The sequence below is a fragment of the Balaenoptera acutorostrata genome, chromosome 6 (assembly GCF_949987535.1).
Source record: "Balaenoptera acutorostrata chromosome 6, mBalAcu1.1, whole genome shotgun sequence".
Classification (NCBI taxonomy): domain Eukaryota; kingdom Metazoa; phylum Chordata; class Mammalia; order Artiodactyla; family Balaenopteridae; genus Balaenoptera; species Balaenoptera acutorostrata.
Genome location: NC_080069.1, coordinates 98706341 through 98728250, shown reverse-complemented (window position 1 = coordinate 98728250; position 21910 = coordinate 98706341). Strand labels below are relative to the sequence as shown.

The following is a 21910-nucleotide window of genomic DNA, read 5'->3' as shown; positions in this document are numbered from 1 at the left end:
ACCCTTTCAGGGAGGGCGGGAGAGGTGTCCTAAAAGAGGCACATCAAAGCATGAAAATACCTTAACCACAATCATCAGTTTGTCTTCTCTGTCAGAGCAAGCAGGTAGATTTTCCAGCAAGCCTTGAGTCTGTGTCTCTGCACAGTGAGAAAGGCATTTAGAGAAAGAATAAAATACTGCATGAGGTTCCTGGCTGTGTGTGTGAAACCCACAAAATATTCTCACCCAATTAAACATTTAATGAGGCCATCTTGGAAAAGCTGCTGTCTTCAGTTGTAGTTAGTGTTTTCGCCTCATCAGAGCCTTCATTTAGGGGTCATAATGCCTGGAAACATCTTGATCACTCACCCTTTCCCTCGTCTTAATGGGCCATGGCTCACAGAGCTCTCCACCCCAACTCTCGCTTTCTCCCTCTTGCTGACCATCCAATATCTCCAGTGCCCTTACCAGACACTATCCTTGCGACTAGAGATTATCATACTAAGTGAAGTAAGTCAGAAAGAGAAAGACAAATACCATATGATATCACTTATATATGGAATCTAAAATACGGCACGAATGAACCTATCTACAAAACAGAAACAGAATCAGGGACATAGAGAACAGACTGGTGGGTGCCAAGGGGGAGGGGCGGGGAGAGGGTTGGATTGGGAGTTTGGTATTAGCAGAGGCAAAGTGCTATATATAGAATGGATAAACAGCAAGGTCCTCCTGTATAGCACAGGGAACTATATTCAGTATCCTGTGATAAACCATAATGGAAAAGAATATGAAAAAAAATGTATATATATGTATAACTGAGTCACTTTGCTGTACAGCAGTAATTAACACAACATTGTGGTTCAACTATACTGCAATAAAAAATAAATTTAAAAAATTATATTCATTTCCCTAATATGAAAACCAATATTCCTGAAATTCTGGCTGATATCTTTCAGACTCATCAATATCATTATTATTTGCATACACTTGGAATAAAGACAAAGGGCATATCACACACACACACAAACCAGACATTATCTGATTTAACTCCCACAACCAGCCAGTGATATAGGTTTTCTCATCTTCATGTTACAGATAAGTAAACTGAGCCCCAGAGAAGTAAAGTGACTTGCTCAATGCAACACAGCGATGATGAGGTATGGTTGGGATTCCAACCCTGGTCTGTCTGACTCCAAATGATCTGGTCTTTTTATCTAGCCCACCACGCTGTATCAGGTGGCTTGTTATATTTCAGATACATAGAAGATTCCAGTCTGAAGAAGAAATGAGCAAATAACCCCCCATCCCTTTGCTGACAGCCAACATAAAAACAATAGAGATTAGTGGACCTGCCAGTGAAAAATGTTCCATGAGGATCCGTTGTCTTTAAAACTGGTTCACACAGGAACTGGTTCAGGCTGATTAGGAGGCTAAGTTACAGATGGCAGTAAAGCAGTTCAGTTCTGGTTTGAGTTAAGCCAGATCTAAGTTAGTCTTTACTCTACCACCCTCTTAGGAGAGTGACTGTGACAATTAAAAGAAAGACCATAGGTAAAAAAGTACACAGCTCAGTGCCTGACCCATGGCTGAAGCTTATTACATAGTCCTTTAATCTCACTGACATTCAGACACAGTCGCTCACACAGAACTGCATATATTTGCCCTGTTCTATCTTTTAGATGCCATGTTGATACCACATTGATTCCCATAAAATCACAGCTATTTGATTGTCTGGAAAGGTAGAAACCAGGAAGCTTGCATCCATGGTAGAGTCATGAGAGGGTCCAGAAAGTTATGTGTGTCTTCTGCTGTAACCCACTTTGGGACCACATCGTCAAGAAAGAGCTGAAGGAAAATGCCTGCCGTGTCCAGTAGAAACGGTCTGTTACAATTGCCCTCCATAAAGTATTTGCTCCTACTACAGAGGGAGTCAGGAGGCAGCCTCTGAACTGAGAAGAAACAGGTCTACCTGGGATTTATGGTTCAGCGTCCTCTCATCTTTTAGTCAGAGAGCTAACTGACTCACGTTTTGCTCCCACATAAATTGCCTTTGTTCTCTTTCTCTTAGGAGGCCTGGATCGATCAGGTAATGAGATTTGAAATGTCTGTCTGTTTCCCGTGAAGCGTCATGAAGGACAGCATCATTCCCAAAGACGTGTTCCTTGTGCAAGGAAATAAGCAGGGAACTTTGAAACCTAGTTGGTGAAAATGGCCTCAGTGGGACCATTTAAATAAACAGCCACTGTGCCTCATTTTAAGACTGTTTCTCCTGTTATTTCTGTAAAAGAGCACCCTGCATGCCCAGGTAGCATGACATTTACTGATTCCACCAGATCACCGATAGAATTGCATCCTTCAAAGTGAGAAGCAACATGGTCCAGGAAGAAGAATTATAGGAGAATTGATGAAAGAAAAGTTGCTACTGCTAAGAGATGAGGAAAAATGATCGGGAACGTCATGAAGAAAAAGTGTGGGATTTGGGGCTTGAGACAAGTTACAACTCAATTCTCCAACAGTTACATAACGTTGAGCAAATTGCTTGACCTCCCTGGAGCTTGGTTTTGGAATTCCGTTCTGTAAAAATGAATAGGATAATACCTATGGAAAAACATTTATGTGAGCTCTTATACATATATTTAAAAATCTAATAAAAATTCAGCAACTGAAACATATCAGCCTATTTGACCTAAGTAAACTGCTATTTCAAAACACAGAGTTTATGGCAAGGATCTGCTACAATAGCAGAAAACAGTTGTTCTGTCTCAGAAGGTTCTGGTTAAAAAATAGTTAGAAGGGAGCAGGTGGCATAATCTAACAAGATATTGGTAGACCAGTTCAGACACTCAGCCCTAGGACACTCAGCCCTAGTTAACAATACTGTATTGTATATTTGAAAATTGTGAAGAGAATAGATTTTAAACGTTCCCATCACAAGAAAAATAAAATTTGTAACTATGTCAGGTGATGGGTGTTAACTAAACTTACTGTGGCGATCATGTTGTAATGGGTACATATATCAAGTCATTATGTTGTATACCTTAAACTAATACAATGTTACATGTCAATTATATCTCAATAAAACTGGGGAGAAAAAAAAATAATGCTCAGAGTTTCTCCTTTTGACTAGTTTGACTCTATTTTGATGTGTGGGGGGGAATTATGTGTGATGTATTTTTATACTATAAGAGAGCAAGTAAGAGGGTGGGTTATTTTTCACAACTTATGCAATTGATTTCCTGTGGTATCTTGTTTTGTGCTCTCTCACATTTTGACGATAACAAACTTATTTTTTTGTTTCACCCCTCTGGAATAACAGGATATTATCCTGGCATGTTAAAGAGGGACTTCATGATACGGGGTGCCTACATGTTTACACTCTTAAGAGTGCTAATTACCATTAGTATAAAATTATAATCAAATAGTTTTAATACATTTCTAGGGAGTATAGAGAAATACTTCCAATAATAGGAAATAATAGATGAAAGCAATTAATATACCAATGCAAAAGTTCTGTTTGCACATTAATATTACCATAGTGTTAAAGCAAAATATAAAGTAAACCGATCCCTCAGCTCTCTTCATCCCTAGCAAAGAACAGAGATTTTACAGGAGATGGGGCATGAGACAGGTTTCCCATGAACCCTGGGGACAGGTCTAAAGGAGAATTACCCCTGCCACCTCCTATGGGGCTTTGTAGTTTTCAAAAGGTTTTATCATACCATCTTATTTGATCTTCACCACAATTTGGAAAGAAAGGCAATTCAATTTAAAGAGATGGAAACTGAGGCACAGGGAGGTTGCCATTTGCCCACCTTCACCCAGACAAGTGGCAGTCCCAGGACAAGCCTTCATCCCACCCCACCCCCTACACAGGAAAGCACAGAGGAAACAAAGTATCTATTGGTTGCTTATATAAGACTCAGGAACTACTTTGAAGGGTAATTATGTAGCAAACATAAATGAAGGGCTTCCTGGATATCACATTTAGGAAAGAGGAGATAATGTTATGGAAAAACTTCCCCCTCAAAATATGTAGAAACTCTAAAGAACTATAGGGATTTATAAATCTACACCCTTATCCAGTTACTGTTGGCATGAATCTTATGATAAAGTTGCTACTCTCAGAGTTTTTTTCCAATTCTCCAAATCACAGAGTTCTAGACTGAAAAAAAAAACTTCTCAAATTTCAGAAGAGAGGATAGCATTAAATATAGACTCATGCGTCACATGGGTTTGCAATGATTTTGAACAAAATCATTTTAAATAATGTTTATGGTGTTGTTTGAGCGGATAGAATTTTAATGTTTTGCTTGGTGCTATCATTTGAAGTTAGAAGGGAATAAAAGGGAAGCAAGAATGTACAGAAAGACACAGGATAATAAACCCTGAATCTAATAATAAAATTCAAGTCCAGCATGTTTCACCATTAAATAAGCTAGGTACATTTGATATAATGGCTGAAAATTATTAAAAGTTGAGTCTTTTGCGGATAAAATTATGAGACTCTCAAAGCATGCCTTTGTTCTTCCAAGATGGCGGGAAGATGCACTCTGGGCCAACTACAAGGTGTGGCAATGAAGAGCACATCACTGCCCGACAGAGGAGCCAAGATGCACAGTGTACACTTATAGACAAGTAAATTAGGCATTGAGTTCTGCAACCAGAATAGTCCTTACAGATCAGGAGCTCAGTTCCCATCTTTTAGAGGAGAAAAATATAAGGCCTAAAGTGGATAAACACCACGCTCAATGTCCCTCACCTCCTAAATGGCAGAGATAGGACTAGAATCTGGACATCCACATTCTCAGTGAATGCCTCGTACACTAGACCATGTCATGTTTTCCTTTTACACTTACCTCGATTCTCAAAGTCTTGCAGAATGAGCATGTATTGCTTTCATGATCAGAAAAAAATTTAATGAAGGAAAAATATACCACAGGAAGCACATAGAAGGTAGACACCCTACGTTGTGAAGCATTAAGGAAGGAGAGGAGTTTGGATTGAGAGAGTCTAGATGGGGAGAGATGGTAGTGGAGATGGCATTTGAGGTGACGGAAAGGTGGGAGGGAGTGAGTGGTGGGAACACGGTGGAGCAAAGACAATAGGGCCAGAGTATGTAGAAGGTACTGTGAACCTTGGCAGAAGAATGGAGACTGGGGGTCTTTGAGGGATGACTCATTCCCCTTTGTGTCTCAAGACTTTGGTATATTGGGGATGTTTAATATCCTGGAAGGAAGGGAGAAAGGGTGGGAGATGGGAAGGCAGGGATGGGGAGAGGAAGAGAGGGAGGAAGGAAATGGTAAAAATATGAGGATAAGGGAAGTTGAAACCACATTGTGGAGATTTTACATTGTCAATTCTTGGAATTTGGACTTCATTTATGAAATTAAATGAATGTACTGATATGACTTCTGATCAGGGAAGCTACTTGATTTGGATTATATTTTAGAAAGACCATTATAGCAGCAATAAAAAAAAAGATGAATTGGGAGGTGAAAAGACTGGAAATATGGAGGTTTGAGATTTTCAGAACTTCTCATACAGTTGTTTCTTTTCTCTTTAATTTTGATACTCTGGTTAAAGGTTCCAACACTCAATTAGCAAACTCTTTTGAACATAGGGGCTCAAAAGATATCTTGAATTGTTCTTTCTCCTGAGTGTTTTATAAGCCCTGAGCTGGTGAAATGTATTAGCTTAACTGATTATATTTAAATCTGAATCAAAATTGTGGATTTAAAAGCTGCAGTATGTTTGTTTTTCTTTACCATCTGGTCCTTTATTTTTCTATTTTTTTTAAATTTTTTAACATCTTTATTGGAGTATAATTGCTTTACAATGGTATGTTAGTTTCTGCTGTATAACAAAGTGAATCAGCTATACATAAACATATATCCCCATATCTCCTCCCTAATGCTGCAGTTTTTAAACAAAAATATAGGTTAAATAAAAATATCAAATTCTAAATATGATTAAAACTCACAGTCTTTAAGATAAAACCACCCTGAAATATTAAAAAAAAAAACAGTATGCTATTATCAAAATATAGAGTTCATATAATTAGGAAAAAACCCACACATACACAAAATGTCTTCCTGCACAGAATTCTAAAAGACACATTTTTCCAAGCAAAGTAATGAACATGAAGAACTTAAAGCAGACAAGTTCTCACTCCAGCCAGTGACCAGCAACTCTGCTCTCCATCTTTTAGGACACCACAGATCTCATGGAATGAGGTCTTCAGAGACAAAATCCCCATAAAGCCAAAGCTACAAATGACCAATGGAGTGTGGAAGCACGCAATTCCTAGTCTATGCTTCAGTTAACAGGAGGGGGAATGATGGGCAGAATGTAGAGATGAAACCCTGGGCTCTTGGAGGCTGAGCTATAAAAAAGCTCTAAAGTTAAGGAGAAGAATAAGGAGTGGCCTGAATTGGGGATGGTAAATAAGGTGGAGTAAAATCTCATGAAATAATGAAGTAACAGAAAAGGAAGGAGCAGACAAAAGCAAACCTGTGAGAGACAGATCTATAGAAATTACCAAATCAACCATGGGGCCTTTAGAATGAAGGGATCATTCATGTGCTGCAAAAGATTAAGCGAATCTGCAAGAGCCATAAAGCCTTACTTCTCTGGAAAGAGAATTCAAAGCTGCACAGGAATTCAACTAGCGCACAGACAAATATCCGGTGACACTACCAGGAGTTCAAAAATGCTCTTTGCCTAGAGTCCAGTGCATTGGGGGAAAATGGCTTAGGAGGCTTTAGGAACAAGATACATAAGAGCAACCCTATAAATATAACAAGGCAAGTGAAAGGTGAAGATCTTATAGGAGGGAAAAACACACCCGAACTAACACAAGTCATGGGAACATAAATCGTCCAGGGTAAGTAATGATGATTTCATACCACCTTATTGAGCTCTTCAGTAAGTTGACTCTTCAAAGCTATTGGAGAAGTTTTGCATGTGGTATTCTCCAGCCTAGGGGAATAATGTGTTACAGGATATCTCTCACCCCCTCTTTTTTCATCCAGTCAGTTTTCTCTTTCTATTCACATCAGGACTTATTGAGAACATCTGCTCCATTCATCACGACTCCACAGAAGGAAGGGCACTGTTCACCTCAGAACCCTGAGAACATCTTCTGTCTGTGTGCCTGAGATGGATGCCCAGAGCTTTCAGGGGGAGGCTACTCACGTACCAGGTCTTTCCTTAACCACTGAGAGATGCAAAAGAAATGGCACACAGAAAGTAAAACACGCGCACGTCCTGCCCCACCCCACAACAGGAGTAAAAATCCACTGATGACATTAAAGTACTTTGAGTCTTCTTGTTTTGAGGATTCTGGAAGTATCTCTTCAGAAAAGTCACATTCAAAACTCATCCACCAAGGCAAGTGACTAATTATTTTGGAACACAATGAATATAAACAGTAAAGCTGGAGTTCAGACTTAGGAAAGAGAGGAGATCAGTACATTTCTAATGTCAGGAGCAGGCAAGTAACTCAGCAAAAAACAAAAACAACGAGAAACCATAATGGCTACAGTTAGCAGAGGCTACCCACGATGACACATCTGGAGAGGAGAAGTCAGATGATGTGAATAAAAAGTTCACCCAGGATGATGCTGAATGGTCAATGAGGTTGTATTTGAAAAGGATTTAAAGTTAGAGGATTAAGAAAACCTAGGAACCTCCATAGCAGTTTGTGCTGTGGTCAGAGGCATTGCTCAGTGTGGTGGGGATTATATTCATCCCCAAGTTTCTCCCTGAGCTGCACCCTCAGTGGGAGACACAGGGTACAAATTCATCATTACCATGACCGTTTTCTTGGCGCAGATGGGGCATGGTGAAGGGGGTCGGGAATGATGATTCCATGCTCAGTTTTCTCCCCAACCTTCTCACTGTGGTGTCCCTCTCAGTTCAGCCAACAACAAGATGAGCAGACATGTCACATTCAGGAAATGCACAGAGGTTAGATAGCCTGCTGCCATCTGTCCCCCTTGGGGTAGAGCAACACCAAAAGTATTTCCCTAGGCTGGGCAGTGAATTCACTCATCTGACATGGTGAAAACTGCTCTCCTGCCTGGGTCAAATCCTCGCTCAAGGTTCTTTTACACTGACATTCTTAAAGGAAGGACTCCACATCCCAGAGACAGACATAAACCAGGAGAGAAACCAGGAGTCACGCAAAAGGGGGATAAAGGTATTTTTCCAAAGACATACTTGGGCTGATGGACAAAAGGATCACCCAGTCTTGCACACTGCAGGCATGCAGGGCTGGGCTGATGACTCATGTCACAACTCAGACAGGAGGCAGGTGAGGCCTCAGCAACAAGAGCCTTCGAACAACCAGCTGATTGCTGTTCTCTCCCTCTGAAATTCCCTTCCTGTGTACTCATCCCTTATGGCCCGATATTACCCATCCTTCATGGTTTAGCTCAAGTGCTACCTCCTGCAGGAAGCCTTCCTAGCTTTATGCAGCCAAGTGACATTTCTCTCTCCTCTCAGTTCCCGTGACCTGTGTTTCTCCTGCAACCCATGCGGCATCTTCACCAAACCCAGTAGTGTTTAAGAGCTCAGATCTGGAGCCAGACTGCCTGGGTTCATAATCTTAACCTATCTGTTGCCGTTTCATTATTTGTAAAATAGGATAACAGAATCTACTTCACTGGGCTATTGAGAGGACAAAGTGAAATAACTTTCTTAAAGTGCCCTTCCCCTGGGAAGAGCTATATAGGTGCTTACCATTACAATTACTACTACTAGTGGTTTAAATCTATACTAATCAACCGCTTCTAACAGATAGTAGCTCCTTGAGGCCAGGATCTGTGCTTGATTTGTTTTGTCCCCCACAAACTATAGCACACTGCTTAGGACACAATGACATGCATAAGTAATGAATATAACATTCATTAGTTTTTTTAGATGTTTGTATTTTAAGGGTAGAGTTCTTGGGCAGCAGGGAGGGGAGGCAGGCAAGACCAGGGCTGAAGGAACTGGCCATTCTCTATATCGGCCTCTGCCAAAGCTGCCAGGGGTTCAAGGAACAGAGTTAAATGCATTGGCCAAATTCAGACAAATGTCACCATCAAGGGGGCTTAATTCATTAGAAAGAGAGAGGTGGTGAAAGACTCGCTTCTTCAGAAAGAGAGACTCAATGTAAGATAGAACTAAGCTATTTTGGACCTATTTATTTCAAGTCAACACAATAGTATGTGTTTGCAGGGCCCAGAAGGCCAGTAATATCCCGAGTAGACTGAGGTTTTGTGGTCAGAAAAATACATATCAAAATCTTGCCTCCACATGTGGCTAGTTACATGACCCTGGGCCAGGATGTAAGCTTTTCTGTAAAATGGGAATAAGCATACCTAACATTTGGGACTGGTGGAAGGATCAGCAATAAGTAGCCAGTCTAATTTGGACCCATAGCAGATGCTCAGCAATTGGCATTTATTCTTGTTCTTGTTATTGTTATACTTGGCAGGTTAGAGAGCAGCCTGTGAGCATAAGATTCAATTCCAAGTCCTAGGGATGGTGGGCCTGGCACAACCTGGGATGATGCTGGACTGGCCAAGGTTGGACCCAGTAACTAACGCTGGCAAGGATGGAGAAGGCAGAGGAAGGGGCTTTGCTCAGCCCTCCCATCTTAACAGTTTTTTGCATACAAACTGACCACACACATATTCTGTGATCCATTCTCCACGAATAGCTCCACCTTCATTACTGGCATCACCCAACCAGAAAACACAATCCTGTGGTACTTCCTTTGAAGGTAAGGTAAGCTGGGGGCTGAGGCAAGGATAGGACAGAATAAGGAAAGCCAGTTAAAGAGTAGAGATATTTGGGAGAATGAGAGACCATTGAGTTGAAGTGGTGTAATTCCACAACAGCTTGCTGAAAAATGAGAAAATCATTCAATATACTTTGCCAAACAGCTGCTTTGATTGATTTTTTTTTTAAAGCATGAACCAACCAAGTTTTCCAGCTGTCAGAATTGTGTAGCCAAAGCCACAGACTATGTTGCTCTAAGAAATAAAGGATGGCTTGAGCAGGCATGTTTAATAGGCCAAAGAATGGTATTAAGAATTCTAAAGGGAAAGATGGAGGAAATACAAATAAGCAGATTTTCCAAAGCTATTTCTGCCTATAGTATATTAGTGGAGGAACCCCAAATTCTTTAAGATTTATGTAAAGATGACATGCATAGTCACAAACAAGGAGGGACCTCAAAGATTACACAATTATGAGTATTTTTCCAGAAATCAGATTGCACAGAGTTGGGGCTATTGAGAGGTTCTCAGAGCCAGTGATTTAAAGATATTATTCTTTTACTTTAGGTGTTAGTAATTCAAGGGCTTCTGGGCTTTTTTTCTCTACCTTTTCTTCTAAGAAGGAAGGGGGCCAGGATAGAAATTAGCTGAAGACAAAGGGAAGTTCATTGCTGCCTCTTGTTTTGTTTTTTTTGTGTGTTTTTTTTTGTTTATCTTTTCTTCTTCTAAGTTACTTGTAAGCCTTTGCCTGTACATTAAAATACATCCTCATTTTTAACTGGTTGCTAAGAACTGAAACTGAAAGGGGAGGCTAAGAGGGAAGACAAGCCTTTAGGGGCAGGATGTCCACAGAAAGCAACTTACCAAATTAGAGCTGTCTCCTCATTCATCTGCCAGGCCCTGAGGCCTTCGCATGCCCTAGCTTCACATGACTGCATATCCCAGGGATAATTTTAAAATACATAAATTTTACTTTTATCAAAGCAATTCATGTTCACATTTTAAAAATCAAATACAACTAAGAGGTCTGTAATGAAAAACTGCATTCCCCTGGCCCACCCCATGGTCTGGCCCCAGGCAACAACTTAAAACACTTGAATTGTTTCTTCTGGCATCTATCTCCACACCTCTCATCATATACTCCTGGTGCTCTTTTTCTTTTGAAAATATTATTTGTTAATTTCCTGGCATTTTAGTTGATGATTTAGCTCTCTTATACCACCTCACCTCTCCTTTCCATCCAATATAGATATTGTTTCTGTTGTCTATTTGGGGATAACAAATCACCCCAAAATTAGTGGCTTAAGGAAATAACAAGTTATTATTTTTGGGGATGCTTTGCATCAGTTGGGTGTTCTTCTGGCTTCACTTATGTAACTGCATTCAGCTGGTGGACTGGCCAGGAGCTGGACTCAGCTGAGCTTTCATTCAGGGCTCCTTAGTCCTCTTCCACATGCCTCACTCGGGCTTCCTCAGAACATGGCAGTCTCAAGGCAGCATTCCAAGAGGAAGCATTCCTAAAGCTTGAAAACAGAAGCTACAAGATCTCTTAAAGTCCAGCTTCACAAGCCTTCAGCATTCGCTTCTACCGCAGTGTATGGGTCCATGTAAGGGACAGGGCAAGCCTAAACTCTGAGGGAGGAGAAATCAACTCCACATCTTGATGGGAAGAGTGACAAAGTCTCATTGCATAAGGCATACAGGATGGGAGATATTTGGAAATAAGTTACCACAGCTACATCTAACTCTGTTTAATTAACAGCAGTATTTAAGTTATTGTTTAAATATTGAATAAGGCAGAGACAAATTCTACAGGTATAGTTCCATTTTGCACAACATATTTACTTTTCCTACAGTTAATGACTATTATTTTGTTTTTAATGTTTGCTTTTGACATGAGTGGTCTTCAGTGTACCTATCCTTAGTTTTTTTCCATCAGATCAATTATGTGTTCACTTTTCAAATGTAACAGACTGCCCGGAGAGCTTCTCTCCCAGAAGTTTCTATCTTCCATCCTCCTCCTGCAGTCTGAACTGGCTTTTCTCTAGAAAAAAGCTGTCATCTTATGACTTCACTTCACCGCTTTCACCCTTTGTTGGGTTTCTCTTTCCTGAATGCTTCTTTCTTAAAAAAAAAAACAAAAAATAAACAAAAAAAACTTCTTTATTTTGCACATCTCTAATAGCTTGTTAATAAAGGTGGGGGAGGAATAAACATTTTAAGTCCTTCTTTTCAAAGCATCTTGAATCTCCAAAAGATCTCTGGGGACATCAGGGACACAAAATTGAAATTATGACTTTGCACCCTCAAGGTTTCATAATGCTGAAGAAGAGTGGGGATAGTTTCGTGAGGTCAGTATAACTGTACAGGGAGCTCTAATGAATGCAGAGTTTTAAAGGATATGTATAGAGTGGGGAAATAATGAAGGTGACCAACTGGTCAGAAAATAATAATTAGATTTACATGATTCTTACAATAAGTTTGAGGGACAACCAAAAGGGCTTACTTAGTTTTGTAAGGTTCAAGAAGGAAGTGTTGGAACTAATGGCATAATTTTTATGTGAAAATATATAATGGTATAATTATAAGAAAATAGATAATGGTATAATTTTTTTTTTAATTTTTTATTTATTTATTATTTATTATTTTATTTTTTATTTTTGGCTGTGTTGGGTCTTCGTTTCTGTGCGAGGGCTTTCTCCAGTTGTGGCAAGCGGGGGCCACTCTTCATCGTGGCGCGTGGGCCTCTCAACATCGCGGCCTCTCCTGCTGCGGAGCACAGGCTCCAGACGCGCAGGCTCAGTAGTTGTGGCTCACGGGCCTAGTTGCTCCGCGGTATGTGGGATCCTCCCAGACCAGGGTTCGAACCCGTGTCCCCTGCACCGGCAGGCAGACTCTCAACCACTGCGCCACCAGGGAAGCCCCGATAATGGTATAATTTTTAATGAAAACTGAACTTCATTACCGATTCTCTTAAAAAAGAATATTTTTTATGTATGTACCACATCTTCTTTATCCATTTATCTGTTGATGGACATTTAGGTTGCTTCCATGTCCTGGCTATTGTAAATAGCATTGCAGTGAACATTGGGGGTGCATGTATCTTTTCAAATTATGGTTTTCTCCAGATATATGCCCAGGAGTGGGATTGCTGGATTATATGGTAGCTCTATTTTTAGTTTTTTAAGGAACCTCCATACTGTTCTGCATAGTGGCTCTGCCAGTTTACATTCCCACCAACAGTGTAGGAGGGTTCACTTTTCTCCACACCCTCTCCACCATTTATTGTTTGTAGATTTTTTGACAATGGCCGTTCTGACTGGTGTGAGGTGATACCTCATTGTAGTTTTGATTTGCATTTCTCTGGTAGTTAGTGATGTTGAGCATCTTTTGATGTGCTTTTTAACCATCTGTATGTCTTCTTTGGAGAAATGCCTATTACTCAGCCATAAAAAAGGATGAAATAATGCCATTTGCAGCAACATGGATAGACCTAGAGATTGTCATACTGAGTGAAGTAAGTCAGACAAAGACAAATATCATATGATATCACTTATATGTGGAGTCAAAAAAAAAAAAGACTACAAATGAACTTATCTACAAAACAGAAATAGAGTTACAGATGTAGAAAACAAGCTTATGGCTACCAGGGGGTAAGGTGGGGGAGGGATAAACTGGAAGATTGGGATAGACACATACACACTACTATATATAAAATAGATAACTAATAAGGACTTACTGTATAGCACAGGGAATTCTACTCAGTACTCTGTAATGGCCTATATGGGAAAAGAATCTAAAAAAGAGTGGGTATACTTATATTTATAACAGATTCACTTTGCTGTACACCTGAAACTAACACAACATTGTAAATCGACTATACCCCAAGAAAAATTTTAAAAGTAGAGAGAATATTTTCAACTCTGAAAAGGGCAGAAAATACATGGATATGTGGAGACACTACCAGTGTCCACTGATAGCTTGTTCTCTCCTTCCTGATACAATGGAGGGCTGTGATTCCCTACCGCTTGAAGTTTGGCTTGGCTATGTGATTTGCTTTGGCCATGATATGCCACTAGAAGTGATATGTATCATTTTGAGTTTAAAATAGTTAATTGCCTGTGCATGACTTTCCAGCATGATCTTCCAGTCATTGCAATCATGTAAACCCATTTTGATACATAAGTGCAACACTAAAGTATAATTGATGCTATTTGTCACTGCAGCATAACCTAGCCTAATCCAAATAAAACAAGAAAATTGAAGCCAAACACAGGTGAAGTGATCATAAGAAAAAATTAGGATGTTTTTAATGTGTTTCCTGGCCTTGAAAAGTTATAAAGGGCAACATATATACTCATTAAAATCACAATCTTTGGAATTAGAGACCTGGCTTTGAATCCTGATTACTACTTACCATATGGGTGACTTTGGGCAAATAGTTAGCTCTTTGGGTCTTGGATTCCTGATCTGTAAATTTCAGATATTCATGCCTACTTCATAGATTTGGGGGAAATTAAATTAGATAATGTAGGTCAGGTGTCTATGCAGTGTTTATATACGCAACTTTTGGAATAAATGGTTATTGCTGTTTTTGTTGTTAAGAGAAGTTCCCAAATGTAGCCTCAAAATTCTGCCAGAAATCCTATAAGAATTAAGATAGAAAATACTATCTTGCCTCACCAAAAGGAACATGCTGCAAAAAATATATATTGCACTTAATGTCTATCCCAAGTAGTTTTCTGGGTCAAGTGATAAAATTGAGTATTTGTGAACTCTAAGAGAAGAAAGAGGAGAAAAATAATATGTTCATGAAAAACGAGATACATCTTAAGCTTTCCTTTTTGTAAAATAAGATTATCAGAATGGTAGATTTGGGGGAAACTATAGATATAGTGTAATTTGGGGGAAACTATAGTGTACCCGACCACACCAAAACATTTCACAACGTCTCCCTTTAGTAATTACAGATAAAAGTACAAAAATGAGGATATCTTAACAACAAAATCTAATAGATTTGTAACTGAAAGGGCCAATACTACTGTATGTCAAGGGAGACATGGCACAGGACACCACATTATTCATTCATTCATTCAAAAGTCATTTATTGAACACCTACTACCTAATAATAGGTGTGCTAGGTGCCTGGGGTGTAGCAAGGAACAAACAAACTTGCGTTAATTTTTTTTTTAAATTGAAGACTTAGATAAAGGCATAGAATGTTGAACCAAATCCTCTTTGACACAAAATTGGGCCAGAGAGTAAATGCATTGAAAAGAATAATCCAAATGCAAAATGATGTTAAGAGATTATAGCAGGAGATCAATTCTAGCATTTTGTTGTGCTACTCTCAAGAATTTATTTGATTTCTCTAAGCCTCAGCTTTCTTGTGGATAAAATGGAGACAATGATATCAGCTGGTTGACTTGTTTTGAGCTTTTAAGATAATGTATGTAAAGAATATAGCACTGAGCCTGGAATATCCTAGATGCTTAAAATGTAATCACTTTTATTGCTATGGGAATTATCTTTCCACAAAGAGTCATTTGTTCATGCATGCAAGGATTCTCAAAATGTACCAGAAGGCAAAGAGAAGTAAGGTGAATGGTTCAAGGTCAAATAATGAGAAATTGATAGTATCAGACCTTAAAGTAATTTTTCCCTATTTCTGATTAAAAATTTAATATTCTTGTAGTGACCAATATTTGATATTCAAACTCCTGTCATAAAGAATGCAATTATTGAAACAATTTCAAGGTACAATAATTTGAGAGTGCCAGGAGATCCTTTGGAACTCAAAGGGAAATTTTGTTATCCACATAGGAATTTCTGTTTCTGTTATTTTAAGCTAGTTACAATTATTGGAAACCAATATTGCTTTTAAAAAAAATCGGTGATATTTCTTTCATGGGAAAATCAACCTACCCTAACAAGAAAGTCCTTTTCTGTAACTGCACACAAGTTAGATGAAGAAGAGAAGTTGATAAAGCATGAGAAGCCTTTCTCTTGGCCATCACAAGGGTGAATAGGCTGGATGACATGAATCAAAGTAATACTGAGCATCTTACATGATCCTTATGGCAACCCAATGATGAAAGTAGTTAGTGTCCTCATTTATGTAGTGAGAAAATAGGCTCAGAGGGTTTAAGTGACTTTTCAAGTCACCCAACTCGTAAATACTTGAAGAGAGATTCAAATCCAGGTCTTTGCAATTCCATCTCCCATGCTCTTTCTCCTCTTCCATATCGCCTCTGGCATGTTTTTCTGCCTATGATGAGCTGCTGAGTCCTTAGCATTACCTCAAAAGTACCTGCTCACAAGGTATGTCATACTTGGCTAAATCCCACTACCCAGAGGACAGCCCCTTCTATGGGGTCTTTTCTTTGTTATGTCAATATAAAAATAGTGCAAAGCTTGGGAAATAGATTTTTAAGCTATTAAAATCTTACCATCTTAACAATACTATTTTAATTGTGTTTACATACATTCATATTTTTAAATAATTGTAATCATACTCTCTATATAATTTTGTATCATTTATTCACTCATTAAACACATATTTACTGAGTATTTGTTATGTTCCAGGCACCATTCTACCAGTGAGAACTACATACAGCAGAGAACAACAAAGTTCCTGATCTCTTTGAGATTACATGTGCTGGAGAAGACAGATAACAAACAATATAAATAAGTAAGACATATTGTACATTAGATGATAAGTGCTAAAGAAGAAATTAAAAACAAAAACAAAAACAGAAAAAGGGGGTAGAAGTTTGGGTGGGGATAAGAGGAGCAGTTGAAATTTTAGATAGATTCCAGGAAACACTTTGCTGAAAAGTTAAAAACTGAGAAAAGACCTAAAGGAAGTGAGAGAGTGAGCCCAATCTGTGGCATGGCAGGCAGAATTTTAATATGACCCCATGGTACCCTTTGCTCCTTGGTTTGATTTCCATGATTATGTTATGTGGCAAAAGGGATTTTGCAGACATTGACCCTAAGACAGGTCAATGGGCCTAACCCATTGCATATGCGCCTAACCTAATCACATGAGCCCAATAAAAGTAGAGTTTTCTCCAGTTGGTAGCAAAAGAGAAAGTGAGGAACAACATAAGGAAGGTTCTCTAATGCTCAGATGGAGGGGGCCACATGGAAGGGCCTTGGAGAAGCCTCTAGAGATGACAGTGAACCCACCAGCGGACAGCCAGAAAGAAGATGAAAATCTCAGTCCTGCAAATGCAAAATACCGAATTCTACCAACAACTTGAATGAGGCTGGAAGCAGATTGTTCCCAAAGCCCCAGGATAAGAGTCTAGTTGGTTGTACAACACAGGGAGTATAGCCAATATTTCATAATAAATACAAATGGAATAAGCCCTTTAAAAATCATGAACAACTATGTTTTACACTTGAAACTTATATAATATTGTACATCAATGATACCTCAATTAAAAAAATAAAAATAAAAAAGGAGTCCAGCTGGCCTTCACCTTAATTTCAGCGTGCATGGAGCTGACTGAGCCAAGTGTAGAGAAGTGAGTACACAGAGGTATGGGCATTGTTTCATGCTTGTATTCCTGATGATAAGGATATTTTTGTTAGCTATACAATATTCTCATGTGTACCACAATTTACTTAGACCTTCTCCTCTGACTAAGTCTGTTGCTTCAAGTCTTTTTTCATTAGAAACTGCCACAACAAGTACCTTCATTCATATAGCATTTTTCCTTAGTTGGCTAGTTTGTCTTTCCAAAGATTGTTATTTTACAATAATATATGGGCCTCAATTTCCCTGGATTCTTGCAAGCACTGAGTATTATCATTCTTTTAATTTTCCCTATTTTAATAAGTAAAGAATAGCAACAATTAAAGTCTTTTCTGTGAATACTTACAAGAATGAAGATTTCTCCCAATTTGTTTCCTCATAGCATTTCCGTTCATTGATTTTTGAAAGAGGCAGTGTTGCTTATTGAGTTACTGACAGGTAAGGCAATCAATAGAAAGAGGTTTCAGACTTGATTTTGATCATGACTTGCTCTTCTTCAATCCTCTATGTCTCCAGTTCTTCACCTAGGAAATGAAGACGAAGTCTGGCATCGTATCAAAACAATACTTATAAAACATTTACAGAAGTATCCCTGCATTTCTTCCTATTAACCTAAATATATATTTTCTTTTAAAACAAAAAAAGTGTTGTATAGTGCAAATAACTCTATTGTATTAAGTAGTCCTCAATCATCTAATTAGCATGCTGTGTAACTTTGAGTAAGTCACTTCAACTCTTTGTAGCTTAGTTTCTGCATCTATATAATGAGGAAATGGGAGTAATTTTCTAGCCAATTCCTGCATGCTATGAGTGTCTATGATCTTACATAGAAACTATCCACATAATTTACCAGACATGGGCTCTGGTAAAGCCTATCCTCTCTGCACAGATACAGTGGGTCTACATTTGACCCCCAAATTAGTTATTTCTGATCAACTCCCTCAGATACACCTTTTACAGCTCCCTATTCCATTCCTGTTTACTCTGTTATCTCTTCAAATAGTTACATCTTAGCTTTTACTTTTAAGGTGAAAAATTAAACCCAGGTGTCGTCTTCTTCTCTACAATAAATATCAATGATCAAGGAATTATAGACATTTGAAAAATGTATTTATACCACCAAAAAGCATAACCCCAATAAATAGCCCTCTGAGATATTGAACAAAGGTCCAAGGAGTGAAAACACAAATAAACGAGGATTGAGAGGGTGATGAAAATCACAGGTCTGGAAGATATTTTAAAACTCACAAATGAATAATAAATGCTGCTTTATTCCAATACATTTAATAAAATAGATGGATGATTTTCAAGGGAAAAGTATGTTCCCAAGTTGGTTCTTAAAAAAACAAGTAATGAGCAGATCAATAACCAAAGATAAAATTGAATAGGTGTCAAAGGGACATTATTAAAGAATAAATATGGCTAATTTTGTCTGTGTATTCTTTCAAACTTTCAAAGGCAAGAAAATTACTCTGCTTTTGAAAATATTTATTAAATAAATATGTCTAAAAACAGAGCTCTGGGAAACTTTCCCATTCACTTTGAGGTTAGCATAATTTTAATATCAAACTTCAAAAAGGATCACAGTAAAAGAAAACTATAGATCAATCTTTTTATTCCTAAAGATACAAGAATCCTAAATAAAACATTACTAGATTCTGTCAAGCAGGATAAAAATAGAACACTCAGAAATTACCAAGCAGGGTTTATACAGGAATTCAAGGATGGTTTAACATGTTAATTACATTAACAATTAAATGGGCTTTAATGAAATTCAACATTTCTGATTATAAACCTTTTATAAACAGAATGCAAAAGGAAAATTCCTTAACATGATAAAGTTTTCAAAAATCAGACTCTAGCAGCAAACATCACACCTAATGAGAAATATTAGACATATTTGTTCAAATGTTATAAATAAAAGAAAGATGAAGCTTATCCTTATTGTTTTTCAATACTGGATTGGAGATCTTAGTCAATTGATAGAATAATAAAAATAAGTACGAAAAATAATTGGAAAGGAAAATGTAATCATCATTTCAAAATGATATAATTATCTATCAAAGGGCAAGAACCATGTCTCTTCTTTTTTTTTTTTAACATTTTTATTGCAGTACAATTGCATTACAATGTTGTGTTAGTTTCTGATGTATAACAAAGTGAATCAGCTATATATATACATATATCCCCATATGCTCTCCCTCCTGCACCTCCCTCCCACCCTCCCTATCCCACTTCTCTAGGTGGACACTAAGCACTGAGGTGATCTCCCTGTGCTATGCGGCTGCTTCCCACTAGCTATCTATTTTACATTTGGTAGTGTATATCTGTCCATGCCACTCTCTCACTTTGTTCCAGCTTACCCTTCCCCCTCCCTGTGTCCTCAAGTCCATTCTCTACGTCTATGTCTCTACTCCTGTCCTGCCCCTAGGTTCTTCAGAACGATTTTTTTTTTTTTTAGATTCCATATATATGTGTTAGCATATGGTATTTGTTTTTCTCTTTCTGACTTACTTAACTCTGTATGTCAGTCTCTAGGCCCATCCACCTCACTACAAATAACTCAATTTCGTTTCTCTTTATGGCTGAGTAATATTCCATTGTATATATGTGCCATGTCTTCTTTATCCATTCATCTGTCGATGGACACTTAGGTTGCTTCCATGTCCTGGCTATTGTAAATAAAGCTGCAATAAATATTTTGGTACATGACTCTTTTTGAATTATGGTTTTCTCAGGGTATATGCCCAGGAATGGGACTGCTGGGTCCTATGGTAGTTCTATTTTTAGTTTTCTAAGGAACTTCCATACTGTTCTCCATAGTGTCTGTATCAATTTACATTCCCACCAACAGTGCAAGAGGGTTCCCTTTTCTCCACACCCTCTCCAGCATTTATTGTTTCTAGATTTTTTGATGATGGCCATTCTGACCAGTGTGAGGTGATAACTCATTGTAGTTTTGATTTGCATTTCTCTAATGACTAGTGATGTTGAGCATCCTTTCATGTCTTTGTTGACAATCTGTACATCGTCTTTGGAGAGATGTCTATTTAGGTCTTCTGCCTAAATTTTTGGATTCAGTTGTTTTGTTTTTTTGATATTGAGCTGCATGAGCTGCTTGTATATTTTGGAGATTAATCCATGGTCAGTTGCTTCGTTTGCAAATATTTTCTCACATTCTGAGGGTTTTTTCATCTTGTTTATGGTTTCCTTTGCTGTGCAAAAGCTTTTAATTTTCATTAGGTCCCATTTGTTTATTTTTATTTTTATTTCCATTTCTCTAGGAGGTGGGTCAAAAAGGATCTTGCTGTGATTTATGCCATAGAATGTTCTGCCTATGTTTTCCTCTAAGAGTTCTATAGTGTCTGACCTTACGTCTTTAATCCATTTTGAGTTTATTTTTGTGTATTGTGTTAGGGAGTGTTCTAATTTCATTCTTTTACATGTAGCTGTCCAGTTTTCCCAGCACCACTTATTGAAGAGGATGTCTTTTCTTGATTGCATATTCTTGCCTCCTTTATCAAAGATAAGGTGACCATATGTGTGTGGGTTTATCTCTGGAACTTCTATCTGTTCCATTGATCTATATTTCTGTTTTTGTGCCAGTACCATACTGTTTTGATTACTGTACCTTTGTAGTATAGTCTGAAGTCAGGGAGCCTGATTCCTCCAGCTCTGTTTTCTTTCTCAAGATTGTTTTGGCCATTCGGGGTCTTTTGTGTTTCCATACAAATTATACAATGTTTTGTTCTACTTCTCTGACAAATGCCATTGGTAGTTTGATAGGGAATGATTTGAATCTGTAGATTGCTTTGGATAGCATACTCGTTTTCACAACGTTGATTCTTCCAATCCAAGAACATGGTATATCTCTCCATCTATTTGTATCATCTTTAATTTCTTTCATCAGTGTCTTATAGTTTTCTGCATACAGGTATTTTGTCTCCTTAGGTAGGTTTAGCCCTAGGTATTTTACTTTTTTTGTTGCAATAGTAAATGGGAGTGTTTCCTGAATTTCTCTTTCAGATTTTTCATCATTAGTGTATAGAAATGTAAGAGATTTTTGTGCATTAATTTTATATACTGCTACTTTACCGAATTCATTGATTAGCTCTAGTTGTTTTCTGGTAGCATCTTTAGGATTCTTTATGCATAGTATCATGTCATCTGCAAACAGTGACAGTTTTATTTCTTCTTTTCTGATCTGGATTCCTTTTATTTCTTTTTCTTCTCTGATTGCTGTGGCTAAAACTTCCAAAACTATGTTGAATAATAGTGGTGAGAATGGGCAACCTTGTCTTGTTCCTGATGTTAGTGGGAATGTTTTCAGTTTTTCACCATTGAGAAAGATGTTGCCTGTGGGTCTGTCATATACGGCCTTTATTATGTTGAGGTAAGTTCTCTCTATGCCTACTTTCTGTAGGGTTTTTATCATAAATAGGTGTTGAATTATGTCAAAAGCTTTTTCTGCCTCTATTGAGATGATCATATGGTTTTTCTCCTTCAATTTGTCAATATGGTGTATCACATTGATTGATTTGCATACACGGAAGAATCCTTGCATTCCTGGGATAGCTCCACTTGATCATGGTGTATGATCCTTCTAATGTGCTGCTGG

The 21910-nt window shown here is 38.1% G+C and overlaps 1 long non-coding RNA gene across 1 annotated transcript in view; it reads right to left on the bottom strand.

The window, feature by feature from the left end:
- Positions 1–21910, bottom strand: part of LOC130708527 (uncharacterized) — a 122205-nt gene that overhangs the window by 26507 nt on the left and 73788 nt on the right. The window contains exon 3 of the long non-coding RNA XR_009008759.1: positions 17639–17816. This is a non-coding gene — a long non-coding RNA (uncharacterized LOC130708527). The remainder of the gene's footprint in view (positions 1–17638; positions 17817–21910) is intronic.